The 25,689-nt window shown below is 42.4% G+C and overlaps 2 long non-coding RNA genes across 6 annotated transcripts in view; one reads left to right on the top strand and one right to left on the bottom strand.

The window, feature by feature from the left end:
• Positions 1-25,689, top strand: part of LOC137476576 (uncharacterized) — a 117,673-nt gene that overhangs the window by 30,978 nt on the left and 61,006 nt on the right. Inside the window, exon 3 of one of the 5 annotated variants that reach the window (XR_011000438.1) lies at positions 7,509-10,576. The exons of 3 other annotated variants lie outside the window; for them this stretch is intronic. This is a non-coding gene — a long non-coding RNA (uncharacterized lncRNA). Of the gene's footprint in view, positions 1-3,009; positions 3,458-7,508; positions 10,577-25,689 lie in introns of those variants that run through there. One more of the 5 variants, XR_011000437.1, reaches the window with a different exon arrangement.
• LOC137476566 (uncharacterized) lies at positions 4,328-5,533 on the bottom strand. The gene is made up of 2 exons (XR_011000426.1): positions 5,179-5,533; positions 4,328-4,832 (listed from the first exon to the last, which is right to left on the bottom strand). It is a non-coding gene; the product is annotated as an uncharacterized lncRNA (long non-coding RNA).

Genomic DNA, 25,689 nt, shown 5'->3' with positions numbered 1-25,689 from the left:
GTATTGGGTGTAAAAGCAATACAGGGTGTCCCTTTGTAGAATCAGCAGCTCACAAATCTTTAGGCTCATTTTAAGCCTCCTGTTTGTTCTGTTTCATGAACTACACAGAGTATCATCACTCAAACAAATGCCAACAGACCCCAGGCCCCAAGGAGTAATTTGTGTAGTGAGGAGATCTGATGTCACTGTGTGCAAAGTCATTCAGTGAAAGCTGTGGGCACCTCTGGGCCATCTGTTTTGCCTGTACAAATTATGGAATTCCCTGATAGTTCTGATTTCCCTGTGAAAAATTTCCATCGTTGGCCATGAAAGCTGCCCAGAGTTGAGTTTGCTGTGCACAGGCAGGTGCCTGTTTGATCATGAGGAATAAGGGGGTTTGTTTAGGGAAGGACACACATGTGAGAGTGTCTTACACATGTTGTGTGTCTGCTCTTGTCTGATTGCAGCACTGGTGATTTACAGCCATGACACTGATCTGACATGTCAAGTTTCCAAAATATTCACATCTGCATCCCACTCACATTTTCCAAACTGCTGAAAAGACCTCAGGTTTTTTAGTCTGGGAAACTTTGCTTCCTGCAGGATTACTTATCTGATTGAGTATAAATGAATGAAAACTCACTTAGTAATAATGAGATAATATTTTTCTAGACTCTTACTTTCTCCAAGAGCAATGTAGAGTGGAAGAAAGTGATGCCATGCTGAACTCCACAACACCAGTGATGGTGGTAGAGTGGATAAAATAACCAGGAACAAGAGGAAAAGGGCTGTTAATTCCCTTTGTCCCACACATGGCAATTCCCCATGGCAAGGTTTAATGACAGCGTGGCACTCCAAATTACCTTATGAAGCAACAGTCATTTAACCCACGGCAAAAACTATGACAAATCCAAGAAAAAATCTGACAAATATTTCTGAACTGCCCAGCAGAGTGTCTCCAAAGTCAGAGCTCTTCTTGTCCATGCACTCCTCAGGCTGGAAATAATTAGTATAAAAACCCTAATCTTTTTTTTGCATCCGAGCCACGCGGTATAATCCAGCCTTTCAGAAGGATAAGTCAGTATTTCTGAGCTCACTTGGATTTAATGTAAACAATAAAGGGCTAATTCAATAAAATGGCTTTGACCCATCAAAATCTTCTTTCAGGAGTTGTACTGCGGGCTGGGAGCCCACATGGGGTGTTGTGCATGCAGCAGTCTTCAAACCTGCCTCTTTGGAGAATGGCTCAGAGTGCAGATGGACCAGCCCTAAGGAGAGACACTTGTTAGAGATTTTGCACCTCGCTTTTTGAATAATTCTTAAAGAATTTGCTTGTCAGATACAATATGAAACTTTTCTGATTTATTCACAGGTCTTTGGAAAAACAAAGGAAGGAAAAAGTAACTGCTTTCTTCCTCATTTTTAAAGGTTTTGATTTTAAGCTTCTTCAGAGGACTTTAGTTTTCAGAAAACTTGGAAAATTTCTACTGTCTGTCTCCTAAAAAAATCACAAGAATGATTTAAAATATTAAGGCATTTAAATGCATTTGTTGGTTTCTGAAAATTGAAGCTAGAGGTCTCCAAACATTTCAGCTCACAGCCTCTGACTAGTCTCTCAAAAGAAGTGTAGGCTCCTGCACAGTGAGCTTAAGACCATGGCAAATAAGGCATTTTATAGTTGTGCTGCTGACTCCTTGAAAGTCTGTTAATCACAGGCTGTAAGTGGTGTAAATGATTGGTTATTGTAGCACGGGCAAGTTTTATTTACATTTTACTTTTGCTCTTTGCTGCTTAACTCAAGGTATTGGGAGGTGTCCCTGCCCATGGCGGGGGATTGGAACTAGATGGATTTTAAAGTCCCTTCCAATCCAAACCATTCTGGGATTATATGGTTGTGTGGTTGCTCTTTTACACAGGAGCAGCAGGGTTTTACAAACTTACTCATATTGACTTCACAGCTGTGAATATAAATACATAAACCAGGCATTTTATCTATTATGCACACAGGTTAACCACTCTGCTCTCTGGATCCACCTTTTTTGCTGTTGGTTTTAGTCAGTCCTTTTTAAGCAACAGTTTTGAAAGGGTGGGCACTCAGATGTTTTCCTGGGACTCTTGGGAAGCTGATAAAGTTTGCCAGTTAATCCAATAAACTAAGTCTGTTGCATCAGACCACATCAGTCAGATCAGTTTACACTCTGTCTTTTAAAGCAGGTCTTTGTTTATTTTCTTAAAGAAGTACCTGCTACCTGTACATGTGCTGTCTGGGCAGGAGGGACCACCCCACTGATCATCTGTTTCCAAGCCCTGTTTCTGTAGGCCATGGAATGTTTTTTGGAAGCTGGATTGAAGTGTTGAATTACAACAGTATCTGGTCTTTCTTAAAGGCTAAGAAGAACAAAGTCAACCAAATTCTGTACTAATGTGTTCCAATATTTAATAATGTTATTACAAAGAAATTACTTTTTGTTTTAGGGTTGAACTCACCTGTCTCCATGCAGCCACTGGATTTTGTTACAGTCCCATTAGATCAAGAAGTTCTTGGCTCTCAGGCCACTTCTCCATGCATTAAGCTCAACAGACTGAACTTCTTAAAGCTCTTACTATAAGCTTTCCTTTCCAAGATCTGAATATTTTTGGAGCCTTTTAAATACTTGAGGAATATTCCAACCTCCTTCAAAGCACGAGCATCTGGACAAAGCAGCTGCTCTAAGAGATGTCTAATAGATGTGTACAGAGGCAGTGTTGCATTTGTTTTTATTTCATAGATGTCCTATGATCATTGTGATCATAATGTCTTATGATCATAGATGTCTTATGATCACTATTGTTTTTTGCTGCAGCATCTCAGAGATTTGTGTCTGTCCATTTCCCCTTGAAGTCATACTGCTTTCCTAGTCTCTCTCCCATCTGCTGGCAAAACCTACATGGTATATTTCAATATATATTAAAATATATGGCCAAGTAACCCATCCCATGCCACCCATTACCCATGGTAATACAATTTTTCTTTCTATCCACTGCAGACAGAGGCTTGAAAGCAGCTTTTCTCACACCCTGATGACAACTGGATGCACATTATTGCTCCCTTAGACCTGTAGAAGCATTCAGGCTTGTGTGTTTCTGTACAATCTCTGACAACCTAACAGATAAGTGTCTGCAAAAAACCCAAATACTCTATGGCTCCTCCTTTCTTTGCTGAAGGATATGTAACCACTGGTTAAGTGACTTATCCCCAAGTTTCAACTGTATAATCCTTTCTTCTTCAGGGGGTGAAGGAAAGAAAAGGAGGTTTCTAACACATCCTTTTTACTACATTTGCTATTACAATGTAGAGGTTTTTAAACTTAGTCTCTCTCAAACCACAGCAACTTAAAATGCCTTTAGACATTGTCTTCTAGGCCTTGCTGTGCCAGCTGAAGATATGATTACCTCAGCTAATCTTTACCACTGGCACGTAAAGATTTCTTCTTGCCAGCTCACCAAAAAGGAGCCAGGTTAAATCAGGCTGTGTGTCCAAATAGTTTTAGTTTCTCTAAAGCAGAACAGCCTCAGCAACACACTCACCTCTGCTTCTCCTTCTCCTGTCTTCCCACAGACTTCAGTTGCCATCAGATTGTGCAGTGAGGCAGCTTGGAGAAGGCAAACCCATCCATAATTACTCACTTTTTGTTAGGGTTAAGCTACAACTACATTTGGTTTCTTTTATAATGCAGGGAGAAATCTCTAGAGAGTAATCCAGACCACCTAAATTCTGATTTTCTTCCTCTCCTTTTAGGAAAGCCAAGAGTGAAGTTATGCGATACAGTTGAGCTGACCTAACATCTTGCCCTGCTGTTGAAAGAGGCACTTCTGCTCCTCCCCACTTCTCACTCCACAGTATCATGATTATCCCATTCTCAACCTCCATTTACTCAGTTTGGTAAGAGATTCCCAGCCCATCTTCCAGGAGGTTGTTAACCCTCTGTGTGAGACTAAAAACCCTGTTCACTGTAGAAGTTGTTGCACTGTGCAACAAAACAAGTTTTCCCCTCCTTCACTGTCTCCTTAATGAGCTAAACTTTCACTTACTGTTCTTGGCCTTGCTTGGGAACTTTTCTGAGAGTTTCTTTATCAACCCTTTTCTGCAGTCTTTCAGGAGCTCCGGGATGATGCTTGGTGTAATATCATGGATGTCAGTGTGGATTCTACTCAGAGAAGTAGAGCTGGACTCGGTGATGTTAGAGGTCTTTTCCAACCTCAATGATTTTCCAGTGTTATAGTCCTTCCTGAACTTGGAATCTTCCATGTTCATTGTAATAATATGTTGCCTTCATTCCTGACAAACTACTGATTTTCTTTTTTTCTGTCTTCTGTCTCTTGCAGATCATCCTAATCAGTCTCCTTTATGGGGTTCTCAGGCAGGACTGAGAAATTTAGGGTTATGTCTGACCCTTGGAGTCTGTCTGGTTTGAGCCAGTGACAATTTTCAAGCAGTTCCCCCAGCTCATTCTTGCAAGACAATCTCTTTATATGTCTGCAGTGTCAGGTACAATTAAATACACTCAAGGATAAAGATATTTGGCTTCTTCCTTGCTCTGACATGTTTTCAGTCATCTTTTGTTTCCTTGCCTATGCTTTTTATGTGATTCCTCTGGGAGAGAGTGCAGGAGGCCCTGTGCAGTGATTTGGACCTATCAGTTGTGGAAAGATGCTTCTCTCAGCCTCAAATTTTCTCCTCCACCTGAGCTATTACTTTGTATTTCATAAAGGCAAACCCATGTCTTTTTTGAAGGAGAAATCAAAATTTGGACATCCAGTGTAGTAGCATAAGTTGATGACTCTCTGTCCATCTGTGTTGCTGATGGGAAACTCTGCAAAGCAAAGACTCGAGCTCAGCTCTGTGGATATTCTGGGAATCTCAGAAATTCCATGGCCTGCCACTTGCCTTTCACACTCTGTACTCCCTCAGCACCATCCCCTGGCAAAGGGTTGTAAATAACCTTAAGACATCACAGTTGGAACCTCCAGCACATCCTTGTTCCTGATGCCAGCTACTCAAGAATCCTAAAAGCAATCACACAAACCCCAAAAGACCCTGAGGTGAGCTGAGGGTGAGCTTTGCACAGTCTCCAAAGGTGATGCTGCTGCAGGGGCATCACGGAACTGCCAAGTCACACCAGGACCCCTCAGCTGTGACTGTCTGGTTGTATCACTCACTGTTCACCATGAGGAGTCAGGGGTTGATAACTTTGTTTCAGGCCAATGTTCCTTTGTTTCCTGCTTTTCTCAAAGCTCTATCTGTGCCCAGATGAAGCGAAACCTGTTAAAATTACTGCCAGTCATAGAGATGCAAATGTCCATTGGGCTTTTTGTTGGATTTTCCCATCTATAACTCCACCTTTTCCTTGAGCAAAGGAAGCAGTGAGGGAGGAAGGGAGCTGCCCTACGTTAATTAGAGACTCTGCTTTTCCCAGTGACAGACTATCACTAATTACAACACATCAGTGACCCCCCACTTGCCTCAATGCTGCTGCTTGGTGAGCTAATGAGGGGGAGAGGAGGAGCTGGAGCAAGAGGCTGTCCTGAGTGGTTTGAAGTGGTGTAGGGAGTGTTTAACGTCGCTCTAAAATGGAGTTTGGGCTATAAGATTGGGGTTTGCAACAACAATACTGATATGTTCTCGTGACTTGATACTAAAGATGTTACTAATGCTTCAATTAATGACTAAACTTTGCAGCACATGCTTGTCTTTGCCTCTGAGTGGAAGGAGGTCTGTCCCCATTCCTTGTTTGTGTGCAGATGACCTGCTCCACCTCATTAGCTCTGCAGTGCTGGTTGGTGTGCTGGGAAGGATGATCCTGAAAGATCCACCCATCTGAAAGGGATGAAGAGCGGCAGCCCGGACAAAGCTGCTTCCCCCATGGGAATTGATTCCACAAAGGCACAGGAGCAGGGATGCAAAGGAGCAAAAAGCTCCCATTTCCCTTGTGAAATGAATGAGAATGTTCCTGCTCTGATTTTTTAAATCGTGCACATGCATTTAATATTAAACCATATTCTATAATCAGCAGTCCAGGTCCTGATTTGAGTTAAATAGTCCTCAGCTGGGGAACTGACCTTCCCATTCCTGTGGCATTTGAAACTACCAGCTGCTGAGTTATTTTAGGTGTTTTTTCAGCCCCTGAAGGAAGTGCTGTCCCCTTTAGTTTTGTACAATTATAAATTTAGAAGACTTTTCATCCTTAAAAAAGCGCCTCTGTAGCTCGATAAAAAATACCCCTTTCCTCCTGAAAGGTAATATTAATAGCAAACTAAGCAGTCAACTAAGATTGTAGATTTACATTTTTCAGAATTCTCTAATTCACTTCAGCTCTCAAAACCTGATATTTTAAAAAGATGTTACTACAATTCAAAGCAATTCAGCAAATTTTGCTAGATGACGTGGTTTAAACAATATACCTTATCTCTTCTGACACCAGTGAGATTTGACTGTTTACTCATAGGCATTACAATATTTTGCTGAACAGGGATATAACAAAATATGTCATTAAATTAAAATTATTCTTAAGAACTTAAATTAGTTAAATGTCAGTATCTGCTAGACTCAGTACCATTAAAAGGAAGGAACACATTTAGGAGGGATCCGGAGAATCAAGTTCAGGATGAAATGAACTTTTCTTGTCTGTAAAGCAGTTGTTGAAGTATCAGGAAGAGAGATTTGTACTGGGAATGCTGTTGGCATAGTGATAACCATCAAACTGAATGGACTCTTGGAAAGAACAACACTTGATAACAGCTGTGTTTGCATTAAACATTTTTAGAGTTCAGTTCAGAGCAGTTTTGCACCATATATGTAGAATTTTTATGCAGAATTTGCATACAGAAAGCATGGAATGCTCTTTACTGGGTAAATTATTTGCTTCTGCTATTTATTACACTCCCCCTTGGGCCCCCCCATCCCCTGGGCACACGTGGCTGCAAGGATTTGAGTTAGTAGAGAAAACAGGTGTGCCTGGTCAGAAGAGCAAAAAAGCAAGTATTCAAGGGAAAAGTAGGATTTTTGTTTGGAGAGAGATGTATAAAGCAGCCCTCCCTCTGGGTCTGGCTAAAGTGACCTTTTGGCAAGAGTGAATCAAGGCACAGATACCACGGGCTGTATTTACCTCAGCTAATGCAGATGCTTTAATTCTCTCCTTATTTGGCAAAGCATTAAAAGGGACAATCTTAAGTCAGGAATATTGCTGTACCAGTCTTACTGTCTCCTCTCAGGGAAAAGGTTTCTTCTAGATGCTTCTTCAGTCCATCAATGCAATGGGCCACATCCTCTCACTTTAGATAAACCTCAGGGAACTTGCCTGATAAAACTGAAAGAGTCCAACACCTCATTTCAGGTGACAGGGGCATTCTCACTCCTCTTCCTCGCCCTTCTTCCCAACGATGTGGATCGATTTCCTCTGTTGCAGCTGCTCCCCTACTTGCCTGACTGCATAGTAAAAGCTGAATCAACTCACAAATCTGTAAGAAAATAATCTTTTTTCTTTGGTCAGGTGTAGCAAAAACATTCCTGCAGGCTGAGGGAATCTCATCCGAGGTCAGAGGAGTGCCAGGGAACACATAAGGAATACTGCAATGTGATGGATTCTTTCCTTCCAGCAGAACTGGCCTCAGAAAATTGTCTGCTGTTTTCCAAGAAGCCAAGGATAAAGTAAACCCAAAAATCTGACTTCTGCTATCCAAAAGGCCAAGTATCAAGTAATCTGGTCTAGTGGAAGGTGCCCCTGCTTGTGGCAGTGGGATTAGAACTAGATTATCCATGAAGTCCCTTCCAACCCCAACCATTCTGTGATTCTGTGATCACAGCCCAATGCTCCACAGCCCACAGACTTCACCTCATGTTATCCCTGGGTTTGAATTCAGAAGTGGAGATACAGCTTCTTTGGAGTTACTTCTGGCAGCAGTGTTTTTCCATGAGCCCCAGAACAACTGAAGGTGAAGCTCCAGAGTGGTGCAGATCCCACCTGACCCCTGCTCCTGGGACAGCATGGCCTGAATGTGTTGGAATTTGGCTGAAACACTAAAAGTCTTCTTTTTCCCCTGAAATGTATCTTCTGATTTTAATGACCCAAAGTGTTAAGTACATGAATTCAAAATATCATCTCTGTCAGCTACTGCCCTTAACCCTATTTTGGGTCATCTCCTCTTCAGAGACTGCTGCCTGAGACACTGAGCTGCACCACCTGACCTGCACAGCTCATGACATCTCAAATGTCCTGTGATGCACTGATTTCACCTGTGTCTGAGATAACCAGACCATTTTTCTTTCCTTCTGAGGGAGAGGCCCAATGAGTAATAGCAGACATCATCAATTCTTTTGGTATTTTTGCTTTTCTAATAATGAAATGAGTGGAAACAATCAGAAACTGGAGGAACGTGCTCCAGTTCAGAGCTCCTTGAGCTCTTAAACTGAAGATTCAGCTCAGCTTATTTCTTTAGTCTTTCTTCAGTGCCATGAAGAGGTGGAGGTGACAGTAGGTGCCACTTGGGGTCTAATGTCCCCAGAGCTGAGACACTCCCTGTCCCAAAGGGCTGAACACTGGTACATAATCAGATTTCCTTGTGGAACAAGAATTAACTTATCTTCCATGTTCCTCCTTTGTGTGCAATCTGTACAAGGTTTTATTGTAAGGATTCTGGGCTAAGGGAGAGCTGTGCACTTTTGGAAATATCTTTTTTTTTTAATTCAGGCTGAAAACAGAATTCATCTCATAAGGCTGCATTTCGTGTGCAGGGAGGCAGCTGTATTCCCATGGTTTGAACGGGATGGAGTGTCTATGGGGTAGGACCTCCCCACTCTCAGTGTCCCCTTGTGCTTTCCAAGTGCTTAGAATTCCTTACAAATTACAGTCTTTTGTGGTACAGAAAACTGTGCTATTTTAACCGATTGGAGGGGTGATGATGCTGGTGGGAATATAATAGGCTGAGAAGTATTTGAGAAGTATTTTCTTACTGTGCTTGATGGTTTGTTTAGGCTTCTGTCCTGCACCAGGGTCCGAAGGAAGGAACCCTTCCAGGCCCAGTGGGACTCCCTGTCCTCTATCACATCCTGAACTGTGGCTTCACATGTAAAATCCACCATCAGCTGCAGCACCTCCATATACTTAAACCGATCAAACAGAATAAAGAAAAGGAGTTACCAGATATAAATCCCAGAACACTGATAGTTCCTGAGCACTGGGCAGGTGCCAGTGCTTCATTTCAGGTGGTAGAATGATTATTAAATCCCAGATCACTTGAATCCAATAGGAACTATTAAAAAAAAAAAAAAAACAAACCCCACACATGAGGAAATAGTTTCCAAGATGAAAAACATTTAAGTTTACACTAGAGAGACAATAAGCAAATTATTGACTGCAAGAATCCCATTTTCAGGAGGCTGTGAAAAGTGTCAGGAGAAAGGTCCAGAGATCAAAAGAAGCCAAAAATGTTAACGGATCTTCCTGAGAACAAGAATGTGGCAGCAGGAGACTTGTCAGAGCCACCAGGGTGACAGCATGGAGGGCAGAGAGACCTACATACTCTGTAGGGTAATTTAAAGAATTTGGCCCTCCCTGCTCAAAGGCAAAAGAGCTGAGAGCTGGCAGTGAGCACTAGTGAGCCCCGGGGAACTGCAAAGCAGCTGTATTGCATCTATTGTTTTTAGGATTTGTTTTCTCAGAATAGTTTGGTTATAAGACCTGCCCAGAGTCTGCAGATCTGGAGTTTTCCCACTGAGAGTGGAAGAAAACAAGTAGCATCCTCAGAGCAAAGTATTTTTAGTTAGAGCCTGACTCTGTGTATCATCTGTGAATCAAATGTTTTTCTATCTTTAAAAAAATCTTTACCGTCCAGTTTTTCAAAATTACAGTGAATTCTCACAGCTTTGCCCACAATTCATGTATCCATCCATCTCTTCATTGACACAAATCCAGCTTAAATCATAAATTCATGCATAAATACAGGTGAGTGCCATTTGTGTAACACCTTTTGAGTTAAGGTTCAATAGGAGGGTAGTACATGGACTGGTCAGGAATCTGTTGGGAATAAATGTTATTGACAATAAATCCTGAACATGCAGCCAGTATCTATTCATAGGAAACAGCATTGCCTTTGTTTCTGCTCTCCTATTATTTCCTTCATTTTCATTCATACTTTGCCCTAACAGATATTGGATTTATTCTGAAAAAATCCCTACAGTGTTCTGTCCTTTAGAGGAAGATCAAGCTCCTTGGACTGGGGGTAAGAATGTATTAGAGGCAGGAGAAAGTTACTGGAGGAGAAGTAGGTGTTTCCCAAAGGTATGCTGCTGTGGGAGTTGAAAGAGGAAAAGAATTTGCTGCAGTCTTGTGAGAAACAAACACCCCTTGGGATAATCCAAACTAATAAACCCTCTCTTTTACACTATTAAGAAATTTCTTCCTACATTCTTAATGTACCACATTTCCTGGTGCTAATGATGTGGGTACTTCTTTCCTCAAATGTGTCATTCCCATTACACCTCTCCTCTATGAAATCTCATTTCTTCCTTTAAGATACAAAGGAACACAAGCAACAGGAAACAATTCTGTATTTTGGAAGATGTCAAACTCCATTACTGTGTCCTAAGTAATTTAATAAAATAAAAAGTTTTTCCTCTGACTTTTGGCATGTTTCTTAGTGAAAAATGTCCGATTAGCAACTGTGTTACCAAGATGAATTCAAAACACCCGCATGCTCTGTGTTATATTCCAAAATGCAGTGATAAGTAACTTTCTAGTCATGATTCTGCATTATTCTTACTTATTTCCAGGTGTGAAGAGCAAAAGCTCATACAAATAGAGAACAGAACAGCTGCTTTCTTTAAAGATGTGCCCCACAACTGAAAATCCCAGCTGTAATTCTGATATGCAGAGAAGGAAGATGACAGGGAACAGGAGGAACCAATGAATCCTACCAACAGGATCCCACCTCATGAAGGTGCTGCTTTTTTGAAGAGGTTCTGCTTCCCTGAAGAGCGGGTGGGGAAGGATTTCTTTCTTTGCCCTGGACACCTATAGAACGCAGCCTATTACTCAGATAGTTGCAAGAAAACATTCTCTTCAATATCACTTCTGTTGAACCTGACAGGAATTGTGTCACTGCCTTCAGTGGGGCCTGGATCAGGCCCTAATCTGTTAAAGAAATACCAGGGACATGCTTGTTTTCCTTCCTGGTCCCACTTTGGGTTCTTCTGCCCACTCCACTGTTTATACTTCCTCAGGCTGGGCTGGTTTGATTGCAGCAGCCCAGACAGGAACTCTCTGACCCAGCACTGTGCTGCAGGTTTTTGCTCAGCCAACTCCTCCAATTATTAAGGGAATAGCCTCAAAGAATCTAAGGAATCACAGATATTCTGGGGGAAAAAGTCTGCTGGCTGCAAGTGAGTGTGTAGAGAAGGAAAAGAATGATCTAACATCTTGATTCAACATGTCTGTTATATCAATCATTTGCTCTGAGTGGGTAGCAAAGATATGATCTAATAGGTGCAGGATTCTTATTTCCTGTGACAATTTGAGCATGCCTTTTGGGTGAGATCAGAATGTTTTTATTTTGGTTTATTCACTAAATATTTTTATCAGCTGACTTCAATGGTAATGTGGGAAAAAGCATAGAAGTCATTATGTTTCAAACCATATAAATCTCTTTAAGATCTTACAGCTCTCTTACAAAGCTTTATGGTATATATTCTCTAAAATTTTCTAGTGATGATCTAATTTTCTCCCTGTTTTGCCCAAGCTCAGGTTCATCTTTAGGTATAAAAGTTATTGTTTTCCTTTAGGAAAATGCAGCTAATAGTGCAGTCATCCTCTGAGTTTGCTTCTGTCACATTCAAGAAAAACAGATGAATTAGAATGAAATGACAATTGCCATCATCTGCTCTGGAAATCAGCAGTGTATTTACAGCGATTAGCAGCTGGATTGACATCCACAATCATATTTAGGCATCTCACTATGCATGGATTTCCCTGGGAATTCAGACACTTAATTAGGATTTGGTTTGATTATCTCTGTGCACCTGGCTCTCTGCCTGGTATGAAGTGTTAGCAGGATCAGCCCCCTCAGCTCATATGCTCATGATCTTTCTGTAGGCAAGGCCATGTGCTCCCCAGTGACTCCAGTGGAGTCAGGAGAGCCTGGAGGCTGCTTCTGTGCAGCTCGTTTTGGAATCTGAGTCTAAGTTTTATTACGAATGAGGAGCTTTCCATCTTTTTTTTTTTTTTTTTCCTTTTATGCCTTTGTGGTGATTTCTTTGCCTTTAAGGTATCACAGAAGCAGAAGGGTAATAGGAGTAGGTTAGCAAAATACAAGATACAGCAAGGAATTGTTCTGGTAATCAACTTTAAAGCACTGGGACACCGAGTTTCCTTCAAGGCTGGTTCCTTCCCCTCCCTGGATAACCATTAGTGCTTTCTGTAGGCAGCACAGACAGGGTTAGGTCAGTGCAAACATTTCCACTGGGAAAGGTTTGGAATGATCTGAAGACAAGTGCCCAGAAGGCAAAGCTGTAGCTGATATATCCCACACAGGAACCAAAGAGCTCCCAGTGCCAACCAGTCCTGCTCTGCCCTTGCCAAGCCATGGCCTTGCATCTGACTGTATTAAAGATGTGTAAATAGACAAAAGAGCTTCAACCAACAAATAATCCACATCAAATTCATGGACTGACAAACCCTTACTGCTGTTCTTTCCTTCACTCAGCTTTGTGCCATCTGCAATCTTTAGCAGCAGCAATGCTGCCTCTTCCTCTGAACTGTGGAGTGTGATTGAATGGCACTGTCCACAGCGAGATCCCTGTGCTATTACCTGTGTGCCCCTGGGAGTTCCCAGACTCTCTTCTTTGCACCTTTGGATTTGATTTTCTATATGGAGTGTTTTTTCTTGACTATGTTCATGCCATTAATTGGGTGTTGAATCAAGCTTTACAAAGTACTATTTGAAAACTGACATTGTGTGAAGTGTGCCTTGCGGATTTTTTGTGATTTATTCTCTCAGCTCCACTACTTTTAACCAAAAGAAATATTTACAAACATAGAATTCCAGAATGGTTTGGACTAAAAGGAACCTTAAAACTTATCTAATTCCAGCCCCCTGCCATGGGCAGGGACACCTTCCACTAGACCTGGTTGCTCCAAGACCCGTCCAACCCAGCCTGGAACGCTTCTAGGGATGGGGCAGCCACAGCTTCTCTGCTTGTGAAATCATGAAATAATTTTAAGAATTTAAGACTTGTATTCCATTTCATCAAGAGGATTGATATTATCTAGGTTATGAAACTTTGGCTTTAGAACTGAATGCATCTCCTCACAACCTTATAATAATCTTACCTGGAATTGATGCCATGTTGATCCATCTGTAGTTACCCACAATCCCCAAGTTTTATGGAAACATTGGTACATAAATTAATTTCTGCACATTCCTTGCTTTTGCAACAATTCTTAAATAAAAACTGCACAAACTCAGAGTTCCTTGAGCAGCTCTTCAAACTCTTAAGGGTAAAGTATCTCATAACTGAATCCAGGTAACCTTGTGGTAACTGAAGCATCAGGAAACTGAGGTGAGGATCAGGGAACTGCCCCTGAATGGAACAACCCTGTGTAATCTGCTGCTTTCTGCTTCACATCCAGGACCCAAAATGGCTCCAGCAAAAGATGTTGTAGCCCTGACCAGCTTCTACCAGGCTTCCCTCCTTGTGCCACAGCTTGGAAAGGACTGTGTGTGAGACTGCTGACATCTACACCAAAAGGGAGCTTCCTTTCCATGTCTTGGAAATCAAAAAATTGCCATAAGGTAAGAGATAGATAGATAATGAGAGAATTCTTTCCTATATTTTCTTCTCCTTTGACATTGTTTACCAGCTCATCTTTGCATTTTGAGACTTCGAAGTTCAACCTTCACAGGTTAACACTTTCTGCAGACAGTAAGAAACCAAACTGCAACTTCATCTCCAAACAGTTAATGCACATTTCCAGAGGAGACGACTGAGAGAAAGGTGCATTATCTTTATAAAGAAAAAAAAAGGAGAAGCCCACTCAACAATTGCTTTTCAAGACAAACATTTAGGCAATTTGCCAGAAAAACATAAAATGCTGCTCCTCATCTGCAATGTGCATCTTGCTCTTGCAGCTTGTCCCAATGACTGCTTTTAGGCCTTTGAATAGAACTTAGAAAAAATTGTATTTCAAGGAATAGCCCTGGAAGGCTTTGATTCATTGCTTGTGTTCAGGATTTGTGAGATGAACTGTAATTGCATATGTTATTACTCTTGCAATATTTTGTATTACGTTACTGCACATTTATACACCAAAACTTTACAGACAGATAGAAAGCAGCCTAAGAAGGAGGGAGACATAAATCAAAGTATAAAACTGCCCTGAATAATATTTTATGTTTTGCTATATTGACCTGGAATTACAGGATAAAGACATTTTCCACTGGTGCCCTGTTCTTTTCTTGCTTTCCCTGTGTGTGTTTCAGGTTTGCTGGAGTTCTCCATTAAATCCAGAATCTGTATCAAATGAGCTGCAGTGTGCTGCAGCACAGGAAGGTTTCAAAGCAACAATTACTCTATTATTTCAGAAGAGATTACCTGTTTGAAAGGAAACCCACACTGAATCCTTTCTGACCTGGTCCTTATTGTGATACTGATAACAAGCCACACTTTCCAGTCTTTATCTTACCTCCTGCAGGGTAATCTTTTCTTCTGGAGCTTAATTCTGCTAATAGCACCCTTGACTGGTTGCCAGACAACAAACACAAGCAGGTGAAAACTGAATGGCTCCAGTCTGACCACTGATAACTTGTAGAGACTTTATTTTCAGAATTCCCTCCAAAATATCCAACTTGACCAGTGGATAATCAATTGCATTCCTTGTATGCATCTGCCTCCTTCACAATGGTTATTCTTTGAAAGAAATTGTGATGATCTTTTCTACAGTTTCAGATTCTTTTTTTTTCCCTCCTCCAAACAACAGTAAATAGTAATTCCAGATGGCAGAAATTACTTTTAAATTAAAGCAGTTAATACAGGGAACGTATGCTTATCTAATTCCCCTGTTTTAAGTGGTAACAATATGATGGAAATGGGAAAAACTGATGCAAACTTAAGGTATGCAAAATAGCTTGAGATTGTAAAATGCTTTTTTCCTCCCCTTTTCTGATTTACTGTCCATGAAAAAGAATTATAGACTCGTGAAGAAAACAGAAGTTTTTATTTGCTGAACTCAATAGGCAGCTTTCTGGGGACTTGAACTCTGCAAAGTGCTGAAAAAAAGATTACTGCATTCCACGGACAATTTCTCTGTTTGAACCAAATGGGAGGGATGACAGGGTGCTGTGCTCTGCCTTTCTGCTTCCCAAGGCAAACCTCAGACTGTTCATTGTGTGTAAAATCACATCCTTAAAAACTTTGCTGAATTATGAATTTGAGCCTGGATTTAGCTTTGGTTGTGGATGCCCTGTCCCTGGAAGTGTTCAAGGCCAGGTTGGATGGGGCAACCTGATCTAGTGAGTGGTATCCCTACCCATGGTAGGAGGTTGGAACTGGATGATTTTTAAGGTCCTGTCCAGCCTGAACAATTCCATGACTCTATGCTTGTAAAATTTAACCAGTTCCTTTTAAAAGCAATGAGTGTAGAAGATGCTCAGCACCTCTTAGGTTTTCAGACCATGAACCAAACCCATTATCACAAGGAGAATGGTGTCAATGGGCCTGAAATCACTGAATGTGCTGTAACTTACACCAGCTGAAGGTTTGGTGGGCATTCATTTGCTTTTTCCAAAGGGATTTTACTTTTACTATTTGTGTATATGATTATAAGGTAACTAGTTAGTGCTAAGGGGGAATATGGTTCGCTTCACTGGAAAATATAAAAGTATCCACTGTTCCTTCAGGGAAATAATTTTAATAGATAACAGCATGTTGTACAATGTTTCATCAGTGATATTTAGATCTAAATTAGGAGCAGTTGTGAGATGGGTTGCCGATTTTCTTGTGATAAAAGGGAAATAGTTCAAGAAATATAGACCAGATGTTATCTTAATCCAATCCTCATGTACAAGAGCACACTATGAGACAGTAATAATAGTCCCTTCTACCTGTTTCTAATTTTCCAGCTCTGAAACACCCCCTGTGAAAAATAGATTAAACCAACACATCATTTATGAATCGGCACTAGTGGGTTGGAGCTTGGATGGAATGCAGCATGCGTGGCACCGACCGGAGGGTGCAGCCACCAGATTTTGATCCATGCTTAAAAATGCTCCTTTGACAGTAATGTTTAAGACAGCAGCTCTCAGTGATTTAAAAGGAGAGTAGCCAGTTTGGGTTTGAATCAGGTTTTTGGTTCAGCGTATCCCTACACAGTTTCAAATTTGTCATCAGTGTTTCTAGGCAGTATATGTTATACAATCCTCAGCAGGCCAAAAAACCAGGGGGTTGATCCTCAGCTGCTGTAAATCAACACTGATCCACTGATTTAGATGGAACTACACTGATTTGTACCATCTCATGGTCTGGACAAAGTGTATTAACTTTCCCCATGAAAATCCTCCCCAACAAAAAGCTCCATTCACAGTCCTACTGCATAAGCAGAAACTAATGTGTCTCTGTTCTCGTAATAATGTTTAATACCTGCATCATTTCCTACTTGCTGGGGCAGCCGAAACATTACTCTTTGCATTGACGTAAGAGGCCGAGTGCTGTGCATTTGTAATATTTGGGACAGCTTTTTCCATAGCTCCCTGCCTGAGCTCGAGCATTTTGCTGGAATATTCATGTCTCTTGGCATTTTCATGCCAAGGAGGCTTCTGGGCAGCTCTTTAGCAACACAGGAGACAAGACTTTTATTTTCATTTGAGGAATGCAGTAATATAAAAATAATTATTCCTCAACATTCAGAACTGTAAGAACTACTGGAGGGGGGTTTGTTCACTGGAAATAGCAATAGCTGTGAGGATACCAACAAAAGTGTTAATTAGACTGCTTTATCTAGGCCAGACACCCTCACATTTTAGAATATTCCAAGCTGTTTAGCAAGCAGAGTAAAATCCTGTTTTCCAGATCGGATATTTTCATATTTCTATGAACAGAGGAAACCAGGGCAGGCAATGAGACAATTAATCTTCAGAGACAGCCCACACAGCTGGCTGGCTGCTGCAAGGATTCTGCAAGGACAGAACGAAAGTTTTCCTTCTGAAGTGAACTCTTTTGCTACTCTTTTATTTTTAAAAGAATGTATAGGTACAAGAAAGCTGGAGAGGGACTTGGGACACGGGATGGAAGGACAGGACAAGAGGGAATAGCTTTCCACTGCCAAAGGGAAGGGTTAGATAGGATATTGAGAAGAAATTCTTCCCTGTGAGGGTGCTGAGGCCCTGGCACAGGGTGCCCAGAGAAACTGTGGCTGCCCCTGGATCCCTAGAAGTGTTCCAGGCCAGGCTGGATGGGGCTTGGAGCACCCTTGGAGAGTGGAAAGTTGGAACTAGATGATCTTTAAACCCCTTTCAGCCCTAACCATTCTGGGATTCTTCTGGCCCTTCAGAGCCATTCTTTCCAGCACGTTTGCCCAATTATCTTTAAAGATGTTGAAAAAAGAAACCCCATATCCAAAACACACCAGAGGGATGAATCCCTTTGCAGTGTTATACCATGGAATCCCAGAAGGGTTTGGGCTGGGAGGGACATTAGAGCTCATTTCATTCCAAAATCCTGCCATGGGCAGGGACACCTTCCACTATCCCAGGTTGCTCCAAGCCCTGTCCAGCCTGGCCTTGGACACTTCCAGGGATCCAGGGGCAGCCACAGCTTCTCTGGGCACCCCGTGCCAGGGCCTCACCACCATCACAGCCAGGAATTCCTTCCCAATATCCCATCCATCCCTGCCCTCCGGCAGTGGGAAGCCACTCCTTTTGTCCTGTCACTACATCTGTTATCCAAAATCCCTCCCCAGCTCTCTTGGAGTCCCTTCAGGCCCTGCAAGGGGTTCTGAGCTCTCCCTGGTGCCTTCTCCAGGTGAACACCCCCAGTTCTCCCAGCCTGGCTGTAGAGCAGAGGGGCTCCAGAGGTTGTGTGCTCTCACTGAAGAGTTCGAATCTCTTGGATTCCCCTACAAGATTCATAATTCACCTGTGCATCTATAAAGACCCATGGATGATGAATGAACACACTAGGGAAAAAGTGGTCCTCATTTCCGTAGGAGAGTATTTTTATTGTATTTTAACCATTAATCCAACAGCTGTCACTTTATTTATAGTGTCTGTACTTCAAGGCCCTGCTTGGCCTACTTACCTTTTGAGGGTCCAGATTTGTTTGGTTCCATGCAAATCCATTCAGGGAAATTGTCATGGATCAGCCAGTGTAATAAGATGAGGCAGGTGGATCAACAGGAACAGGAGGTGATGGGAGCATAAAGGAACAGGACCAGAAGATGCAAAAATAGAGTCCAAGTTGCCACATGCCCTGAACTGCTCACATCAGTGAGAAAGCTGTAATTTGGGAAAATACAGATGGAAACTTGATGGATTAAAGTAGTTAATGAGAGAATAAGATGAGAAGAAGAAAAATGTGGAGTGGCTGAAAATAGTTATAGGCAAGAAAATCCACCCGTGGATCTGGAAAGTTTGAGAGGCTGCAGCAGCAGAGCTGAATACACACAAGTGATCAAAATGCAAAGTGCAGTTTAGAGATCTTGGTGCTAAAAGGCACCGGTGGTGGTGCTGGTAGTGGGGTATGTAGGTTAATACTGAAAGTGTGTTATTAGTAATGACCAAAGACCTTTAGCCTCCTGTCCAAAATCCTTTTTTACTGTATAGAATGGGAAAGTAAACTCGATCATGTTGGGCTATTTAGTAAGCTATTAGTGCATTCATCTTTTCATCATTTGACAGGTGGAAGTAGTAGTCCAGCTTTTAGTTTTAATTATAAGGGATTCCAGATGTAGAATAGGACATAAATTAAAACCAGATCTACTCATATGTCTTTTCAAAGTAAGCCAACTTCAAGGTATCTGCTTTTCATTTCAAAATGTTATTAAAGCTATTACTAAGAAATTCATAGTCTTAGCATGCTCCAATAATTGACACCTTTAAAGTGACTAAACAGATTTAGAGTGTGCAGAAAAGTAAATTTGTCTTAGAGAATGACTCTAATCATCCATTTACATAGAGCGGACAAATCAGTGTTTGTGTTGGGAATGGCTGGGCGAGCAGCCGGTCCCGATGGCTCTTGCTGCCTCCTCCTCCTCCGCCTGGCCTGGCTGCTGGGTGTTAGCTTGTTTCCATGATTGTGCTACTAGGCAAAGGAAGATAAAGAATTAAGGGTTGATCCAAAGCCAGTGAAAGTCAACGGGAGTCTTTTGATGAGCTTTCCATCATAGTCTCCTCCTCTCATGTTGAGCTATGTTACTTTATGCTGGAAGTAGCATTAAAAAAAAAAAAATTAAATCCAGAACCACATTTTTTCACAGTGATAGTGTTCTTAAATCCCTAACTCTGTAAGGAAACCTGCAGATCCCTTTCTAAAATGCCTTGCTTTCCCCAAGACCTATTTATCTGGTGATAAGTTACAACCATGCAAATAACGCTGTACATCTGACTTCATAAAAAGTCTGAGGTTTCCAATAATTAGAATGATAGCTGGCAAGTCTGATAAATTAGAGAAATAACTTGTTTGGTGTAAACTGAGCCTGTTTCTGAGGCAGAAATGTTAGGCTTTTATCCTCTGGAGTGTGATTGAAAGGGTGAGAAGTTAATTTGGCAGCTTCGCTTCTATGGTTTCATAATGTTTCTCCTCCCCCCTCCCCTCAGCTTCAGGGAAGGACTGTGATTTCAGTACTTTGCGCCTGCCCTCATACAAGGCAAGAGCATGACCCGAAACGAAACCCCTCTCCCCAGGGCACATCCTGAGCAGTAACAGCTTGGCTCAAGTGTTTCTTATGAACAGCCGTCCAGAGCACTTGATCTAAATCATGCCATTTCCTTCACAGTATGGCACAGTTAACAAGTCAGTGCATCAACACAATCTGCAGATGGCAGTTCAAAAGGTGCACGTTCCCCAGCAAGATAAAGGGCAATGAGTTCCATGGGTTAGCTCATTACTTGGATTCAGGCAGGGGCTCCGTAGGGGTGTGAGGGAGGAAAAGGGGGCAGGCAAACCTTGAGAATGCATGTCTACACAAATAAAGGCAGCGTTGCAAGAAGCATGTTATTGAAGTAAAGTGCAAACAGCTTGCAGAGCATTGCTTCCTTCAGAGGTGGCTTGTTTTGCCTCTGAAAACAAGAGGAAAAGGGGAGTGAAACCAGTGGCGGCATGCAGCCTTCATTTATCCATAAGGCCTGGCAAATAGGACATCATTCCCTAAGCAAAGCCTCAAAATTCACAAGAGGCCAGCGAGTATCAGCCAGGGCTGGGGCTCGTGGTTGCTCTGCAACCTCAAGGACTCAGGGCTCTGGGCAACCTGGTCCAGTGGAAGTTGCCCTGCCCATGGCAGAGCGGATGGAACTCAGTCATCCTTAAGGTCTCCTCCAAACCAAAGCATTCTGGGATTCTAAGATTCCATCCTGCATGGGAAGGAACCTGTTTTCTGGAGCACAGCAGAAGGGCTTCTAGAGAGTAGTGTGCACTCCTGCACAAATTACATTAGAGCTAAACATCCAGTGAAGAATCTCTGAGACATATTAGTTCTTTAGACTTCAAAACAAGCTTAAATTGGAACCATATTGCTGGAATACTTCTTAGCTAACATTTATATTACTTCAGTTACCAAATCCAGACTAAGTCCCAGGACTCGGCAGGGGAGAACATAATATATTAGGAAGTAAGATGGGGGTGTGCACTTCTGGCCTCCTATTTTATATAAATGTACAAAAAGTTTCCTCACACTAGCAAGGAAATGACTACAAGGCCCTAAAATGCCGATTTCCAGCGGCAAACGAGGGAAGTCCGCTGCCCCTCCTCCCCTCTCTCCCCTGACCATTCTGTGTGTGCCATGCCTTGGGGATAGTTTGGATTACGTGGAGTAAGACTATTGCATAGGAGCTCAGGTATCAGAGCAGATAATTATACACATATAGCGAGATACAGCAAAGGTCTCAGTGAATTGTCAGAGGATGAGATACATCTCGGGAGACCAAACAAGCCTCGCCTATACTGATCTTTGTAAATGAATCTCTTTGGGAACTATCAAGATGGTGCTTTACCACGATTTTCACTGCTGAAGAAAAAGGAACTCTTCCAAGCTGTTTGTTTTCCAAGTTGTATCAAAAGCTGGTGAGGGAAGATTTTTTTTTCCCTTTCTGTGCTTATATTGGTTTGAATGCCCTGAAAGGCGCTAATGTATGTGCTGAGCTGGGAGTTCCTGCAGCAGGGAAGCTCAGGGCAGGTTCGGCAGGAGAGGAGCTGTAACCCCCTCCTTTTCCCTCCCCATAACTCCAAATCTACAAAGGCTGACTTTCCGCTGAACTCCCTGGTCTCCATCGCAATTCTTTTGGAGAAACAGTGCTAAAACTGGGAAGGGCAAACCCTGAGTGGCTGCTAGGCAGAGGTGTGTTGAAGTAAGGTCATTCCTTGTGTAGTTTGAGTGATTTAGTAGAGTTATGCCAGAGAGAAATTTGGCTTTGGGCTTTTGGGTGATGTGTCATGTTTTTTTTATGTAACTTATCGAACAGGTGCTTAGCAACAGCATCTTCTGCTGGTTTATCCAGAAATCTTCACTTTTCTTTCATTTTCCCTTCTTTAATACCCTTCCAAGCTGTGCTGAGTTAAAAACTGAGCCAAGACTTCAGGCTGTGCCTCACTGGGACATGTAGGGATGCAGCACATTGCACCAGGCCCTGTAACCATTTCTTTCTTGCCACAATGCCTGGTAATTGCTGTTTTTCTCCACTCAGTGAGATAAACAAAGGATAAAGAGCTGTGAGTCTCAGAATTTTTTCTGGATTTGGTGAGTTCAACCTTAAGGTAAAGGAGCTGAACCTTAGGAATGTTACAGCTGCTTCTAAGACTGGCAGAAAGCAAATTATCTTTGCTATTTCAACATGGTGCTGCACAAGGCTGTGCTGAGCACTGTGTGTCCCAGGGTTGTAAGAAATACTGTATTTTCTATCTCTTTTCCAGTTTCTCTTGGGAAGGCATGAAGAAGGAGAGATGAGCAATCCTTGTGCTCAGCCTTTTCTGTGTATAAGCACAAAGCCAGGTGCCCTCTGTGCTCTGTGTTGTTTCTGGTGTGGAGCACAACTGGTGCTGATGGCAAGGGCCTCATTCATGAGATCTGTGGCATCCAAACTCTGCCTAATCTCATCTTTGTGGCTGTACCCTTCGCAAGCACTTCTTGCTGCCTTGTAAAATACACCTGTTTGTTTGTCAGGTGTGACTTATGGAAAGGATTATATGACACGGTTGTTTGTAACAGCAGGAAGCAGAACACGGTGAATTAAGTCCCTTCCATCCTCATCTTTCTGTGATTTCCCTCTAATGATGGATGTCAGAGAATAATATGGGTTATTCTGGTAGTTCTTACTGATCAGTGTGCTCATATTTCTTAGAATTGCAGTGGAAATCTCTGGTGTGTTGAAACAGAATCTCAGACCCTCACAGTGCCTTTGTCCTCCAGAAAACATTCTGCATCTTTACAATGAAATATTTGGGCTATGATAGCACAGAGAAGCCCAAGAAATGAAGGACTCCGGTGTGCAAGGAGCCATATACTAAGATATGAAATAAAGACATTGATCTCCTGCAGGCAGCCAGCAGCAGGGCACACAGACCTGGCTCTCCTGCCTCCCAGTCCATGCTTTCATCGTGAAATCACTCAGTTCTTTCAGCTGGATCTCCAGGCTCTGTTCTTAGCACTGTAGTTTCTCTGTCCCTCATGGAAACCCCAGGGCTGGGCTTCACAGACTCTCTGCAACTCTATCCCTTTGGACTGTAATTGATTTGGAGTCAGGTGGTGGTGTAACATAACCCGTATGGAATCTGCTGGTGAAGTTTATGGCCATTCAGCTAAAAAAAAAAAAAAAAAGAAAAAAAAAGAGAGGAATATAGAGGGGGAGTAGGAAGTGAATTGAGTTTGAGTTCTGGGATGTGAAGCTGTGCTGTTTCCCAGCCCCAGGAGAAAATCTCATAGAGGCTTTGGGTGTGGAGAAATCTATGACCAGTTCATGCATCACAGTCCTGCTCAGCCTGTTTATCTGTAGAAGAACCTGCAGAGAAATCCCTGTCTCCAGCTGTGGTCAGCCCTTGGACCAGTGTGGAAAAGCAGAGAATTGCAGGGGGAATGCACAGAATACTTAAACAAATTTTAAAAATTAAAGAATAATTTTTCAAATGTTGGCTCCACACTGCCTGACTGTGTGACTGTAGTACATTTCTTGATATCTGTGTTCCCTTACCTAAGTTTCCAGGGCTTTTGTGTAGTGAAGGATATTCCAGTGTGACTCCTAGGTGTCTTAAGGCACTACAGGCAGCTTCATGTTATCTGCAGATTTGAACAGATTCTAGATTGACAGTCTTGAGCTGAACTTGCACAATCTCCATTGACAGTGCTGGATTTTCTGATTTGGCTAATTCATCTGGGATGAGAGATGACAAAGCCAAAAATATTGTTCTTTCTGTGACAAAATAACTCCTACCACAAGGTTTTGTAGAGGTTTCAAGGCATTATTCCAGGTGCAAAAATTCTAGAAAAGATTTGTTACCCAGCTGGAGGGCTCTCCCTCTGAGCTACACTGAAAATACCAATAGTCTTACGTGGTAAGCATTATGTGACAACATTATGTGGTGAGTATGTGATAAAACAAGGCTGTAAGCTTGTCCAGGTATTCCTGCATTGCTGAAATCACAATAAATAGAGTGAAAAAGGCAGCTGTGAGAGCTCAGATCATGACTGTACATAAAATATTGTGAGACAAATACTCGTGGATTTGCTGCAGCCGTGGTGATTTACTGATACATGGGAAGCAAAGGCTGTGTTGAGCACTAATATTTGTCAACAGGCCCATTTGTACAGCCACAAAAAAATCCAGGCAGGGCTTTGAACACACAGGCAAGGTATTATTCTTGCTGCTGTCATTGCTGTAATCTAGGATCTTGCTTTCCAGGAGGAAAGGAGGAAGAGGAAAAAGGAACTCTTTCTCACTCCAGGCTGTAGCAGAGTTCCTTTCCCTGGGCTATTGGATCAGTTCTCATCTTGTACAAAATGCTCCCTTACAGGGTGGCCAAGCAGTGACATCCTGCTGCTGCCACAAGTCACGTTGTCACTCTTGTACACAAGTGAGGTGTGAAGGATAGAAAAGAGAAGTGGAGGAGAGAGAGGGTTTGCCTTTAAACACTTTAAACCCTGAGTAATGAGTGGTATCAAAGTTGCATCAACCACCCAGACATCCCAGGAGACCTTAAGACCTCCTTGATTACTCTTCTGTGGTACATTTTTCTTCCTTTGCCCCTCAGAGGCTCCTCCAGCAGATCCTAACAAGAGAAGGTATCCTGAGGAAGGGGTAAGATAGTGGCAGATAAGGGGGAATGGCTTCAAACTGATGGAGGACTGGGTTAGGTGGGATATAGGGAAGAAATTCTGCCCTGTCAGGGTGGTGAGACCCTGGCCCAGGGTGTCCAGAGAAGCTGTGCCTGCCCCATCCCTGAAGACCAGGTTGGACAGGGCTTGGAGCACCCTGGGATAATGGAAGGTGTCCCTGCCCATGGCAGGGGGCTGGAATGAGATGAGCTTTAATGTCCCTCCCAACCCAAACCATCCTATGAATCTGAGGTTCTGTGATGTTTCAGTCCCTCTGCTATAAGCCTGTGCAACCTGTGCTGTGAGTCCAATGCCCTCCACATGCTTAGTGTCCTGCTGATCCTTTTCCAGGGGCTCTCCTGGTCCCTCTTGTCAGCCCCACTCTGTGGAGTCACTGTCACACATGCTGCACACACCAGATCCCTCTGTCCCCTTGGTGTGTGTCCCAAAGCACTCCTGGGCTGCAAGCTGTGTTCTGTGCTCTTACCCTGTTCTACCTCAGTGGAACATGAGATGTAACAAGGCTGAACCCAGTCAATCTGTAATGAAAAATAACCTCCTAAAGAAAGGTACAAATCAGTAAATGAAAACTGTAATAGGGACTTCTGAATTACTCTATGGCTTTCTTAACAGAGGTTATCATTTCCCATTGCATTTTGTTGGACACTTCCCACATCTGTAGCATGCTGCTCCTTTGCCATTAAGCTCTACCAGATTCTTCCATAGGGGTGATATTTTTTTTTTAAGGGAAAATACTGAAGCCCCATGTGAAAACAGGAAACTCCATGAATTTTTTATAGTGAAATTTTTCCACTAGGGAAACATCCGTATTTTACAGTTTGCAAAATGTGTGGGACCATAAACTGTAAAACCGCATGGAGAACCACAACTCCTTTGTACTTTAAAAATAGACATAAAAGTAATTTCTCCAGAAAGAAGGAGCATATTTTTAAAGGTGAATATTTGTAGGGCTTATAAAAGCTATTGGTCTGTTCTTGGAAACGGAATGATCATGTTTAAAAAAGGAAAAGACACAGATTGTGGTGAGTTTACTGTGACTGAATCATCCCTGCAGTATGTGCTGAACTGGACCAGCCATAGCACAGCTGCACGAGGACGTGCAAGGTTCCCACCCAGCATGGGAGCCTCTGGTTCCCCACTTCCCCCA

Source organism: Anomalospiza imberbis, chromosome 6 (assembly GCF_031753505.1).
Source record: "Anomalospiza imberbis isolate Cuckoo-Finch-1a 21T00152 chromosome 6, ASM3175350v1, whole genome shotgun sequence".
NCBI classification, from domain to species: domain Eukaryota; kingdom Metazoa; phylum Chordata; class Aves; order Passeriformes; family Viduidae; genus Anomalospiza; species Anomalospiza imberbis.
Note: the sequence above shows the minus strand (reverse complement) of the source record. Positions and strands in the feature narration are given on the sequence as shown.